This window comes from Sorex araneus, chromosome X, assembly GCF_027595985.1.
Source record: "Sorex araneus isolate mSorAra2 chromosome X, mSorAra2.pri, whole genome shotgun sequence".
Classification (NCBI taxonomy): Eukaryota; Metazoa; Chordata; class Mammalia; order Eulipotyphla; family Soricidae; genus Sorex; species Sorex araneus.
In genome coordinates, this window is record NC_073313.1 from 24,406,539 (window position 1) to 24,409,869 (window position 3,331).

The following is a 3,331-nucleotide window of genomic DNA, read 5'->3' on the forward strand; positions in this document are numbered from 1 at the left end:
CTTTCCTTCCTTCTTTCTTTCTTTCTTTCTTTCTTTCTTTCTTTCTTTCTTTCTTTCTTTCTTTCTTTCTTTCTTTCTTTCTTTCTTTCTTTCTTTCTTTTCTTTCTTTCTTTCTTTCTTTCTTTCTTTCTTTCTTCTTTCTTTCTTTCTTTCTTTCTTTCTTTCTTTCTTTCTTTCTTTCTTTCTTTCTTTCTTTCTTTCTTTCTTTCTTTCTCACCCAGCAGTACTCAGGGGTTACTCCTGACTCTCTCTGCACTCAGAAATTATACCTGGCTGCGCCTCAGGGGACCATATGGGATGCCAGGGATCAAATTGGCTGGTCTATTTTACCCTGCTGAATGCTAAAGCTTCTGTCCGGAGTCTGGCTGGTTATGGACTACGAAGAGCAGAGGGACACCATGTGGAAGGAGCTCCTGAGGAGGAGGACAGGACGTTCAGTGGCACAGGTGCAGGATTAATCTAGCCTGTCATCTTCTCTAATTCCATTTGTCGTTACTGGCTCCAGAGTGGGTCACGTGTGGGGAGATGTGCTGCCTGAGTACCTTCACCCACAAGACAGCATATAGAAGGTAAGGTGCTTGAGGCAGACCTGAGTTTGATCCCTGGCATCCCATATGATGCCCCTGAGCACTGCCAGGACTGATTCCTGAGTACAGAGCCAGGAGTAAGCCCTGAGCACCGCTGGGTGTAGCCCCTGAACTCACCAACTGAACAAAGGAAAACTGTTCAGGTTCTGTTACCCGGTAGGGACGCAGAACTCGGGGTTTCGATTCTCCTGCTCACTTAGGGCCTAGGAGGCGGAGCATGATCTAGGCGAGCCAGGCCAGCCAGTGTAAGGGTTTTGAATATGTTAACCCATGATTACCTCTGTGGGAGTTCATCTGGTTATTATGTATGTGGTGGTCATAGAAATTGTTGAAATTTCTTGCATGCGGAACACTGAAAGTTAATTTTTTTAGAACACTGAAAGTATTTTTTAAAACGTTTTATTCAATTACTGTGAGATAGACCATTACAAAGCTGTGCAAGATTGGATTTCAGTCAAAGAGTATTCCTAAACCCATCCCTCCACCAGTGTACATTTGCCAACACCAGTGTCACCAAGTTCCCTCCCCGATCCCTTGCTTCTATGGCAGGCTGGCAGGTACTATTTCTTTTTCTATCTTCTCGACTCTTCATATTCTCTCTTCTTAAACTCTCCTCCTCATCCTCCTCTTCCTCCTCCTCCTCCTCATCGTCTTCATCTTCTTCTTCTTCTTCTTCCTCTTCTTCTTCTACATCATCTACTTTTTCTTCGTCTTCATCATCATCTTCTTCATCTTCTTCTTCTTGTTTCTCTTCTTCTCATTCCTCTTCCTCCTCCTCGTCCTCCTCCTCTTCTTTGTCTTCTTCTTCTTCTACTTCATCTTCTTCTTCATCTTCATCATCATCTCTTCTTCATCATCTTCTTCCTGTTTTTCTTCTTCTCATTCCTCTTCCTCCTCCTCGTCCTCCTCCTCCTCTTCTTCTTCTTCTTCCTCTTCTTCTACTTTTTCTTCCTCTTTTTCTTCTTCTTCTTCTTCTTCATCTTCTACTTTATCTACTTATTCATCTTCTTCATCTTCTTGTTGTTCTTGTTCTTGTTCTTCTTCTTTTTCTTCTTCTCCTTCTCCATATCCTCCTTCTTTTCTCTTTCTCCATTTCCCCTTCTCCTCCTCCACTTCTTCCTCCTTCTCCTCCTCCTCCTCCTCCTACTTCTTTTATCTGATTCTTACTCTACTTCTTTGTTATATGCTTCTGTTTCTATTTCTTACACTGGTTCTACTTCCTCTGCTTCTGCTTTTTCTGCTACTTATATTTCTGCTGCTGCTTATACTTCTACTTCATTCTCTACCTCTTCTTCTTCTTATGCTACTTATTTTTCTGACGTTTCTGATCCTACTGTTTCGACGTCAGCTTTTTCTTCTTCATCTTCTTCTACGTGTACTCCTACATCTGCTTCTGAATCTTTTGCTCCTGCTTTGTATTGTTTCTCCTCCTCCTCCTCCTTCTAGTCCATCACCTGCTGCTCATCCTCCTCCATTTTCTCCAACTTCTCCACCTCCTCATCCTCATCCTACTCCTCCTTCTTCTCCTTCTCCTTCTCCTCTTCCTCCTCCTTCTATTTCTTTCTCCATTTCCCCTTCTCCTCCTCCACCTCCTCCTCCTCATCCTCCTTCTCCTCCTTCTCCTCCTTCTCCTCATCCTTCCTCCTATTTTTCTTCTTCTTCTCCTTCTTCTTCTTCTTCTTCTTCTTCTTCTTCTTCTTCTTCTTCTTCTTCTTCTTCTCCTTCTTCTTCTTCTCTTTCTTCATCATCTTCTTCATTTATTTGTCTTCTTTTCCTTCTTCTTCTTCTTCTTCTTCTTCTTCTTCTTCTCTTTTTCATCATCATCTTCATTTCTTTGTCTTCTTCTTCGTCTTCATCTTCTCCTTCTTCTTCTTTTCCTTCAACTTCTTTTTTCTGATTCTTTCTCTATTTCTTTGTTATATGCTTCTGCTTCAATTTCTTACTATGGTTCTACTTCCTCTGCTTCCTCTTCTTCTGCTTCTTCTATTTCTGCTGCTGCTTATACTTCTGCTTCATTCTCTACCTCTTCTGCTCATTATGCTATTTCTTCTCCTGACTTTTCTGCTTCTTCTGTTTCTATGTCAGCTTTTTCTTCTTCATCTTCTTCTGCGTGTACTTGTTGTTGTTATTGTTGTTGTTGTTCTCCTCCTCCTCCTCCACCTTCTTCTTCTTCTTCTACTTACTCTTCTTCTTCTTCTTCTTCTTCTTCTTCTTCTTCTTCTTCTTCTTCTTCTTCTTCTTCTTCTTCTAGTTTTCATTCTTCTAATTCTCCTTCTTTTCTCCTTCTGCATCTCCTTCTCCTCCCCCTCCTTCCCTCCTCCTCTTCCTCCTTCCCTCCTCCTCCTCCTTCTCTCCTTCCCGCTCTTCCTCCTTCTCCTCCACCTCCTCCTCATCCTCCTCCTTCTCCTTCTATTTCTCCTTCTCATTTTCCTTCTCCTCCTCCTCCACCTCCTCCTTCTTCTTTTTCTTCTTCTATTACTACTTCTTCTTCTTCTCCTCCTCCTCCTCCTCCTCATTCTTCTTCTTCAAATTTGCTTTAAATCTTCTGATTCTTCTCCTCCTCTTTCTTCTTCTTCTTCTTCTTCTTCTTCTTCTTCTTCTTCTTCTTCTTCTTCTTCTTCTTCTTCTTCTTCTTCTTCTTCTTCTTCTTCTTCTGCTTCTGCTTCTGCTTCTTCTCCTTCTCATTCTTCTCCTTCTTTTCTCCTTCTCCTCCCCCTCCTTCCCTCCTCCTCCTCCTTATTCTC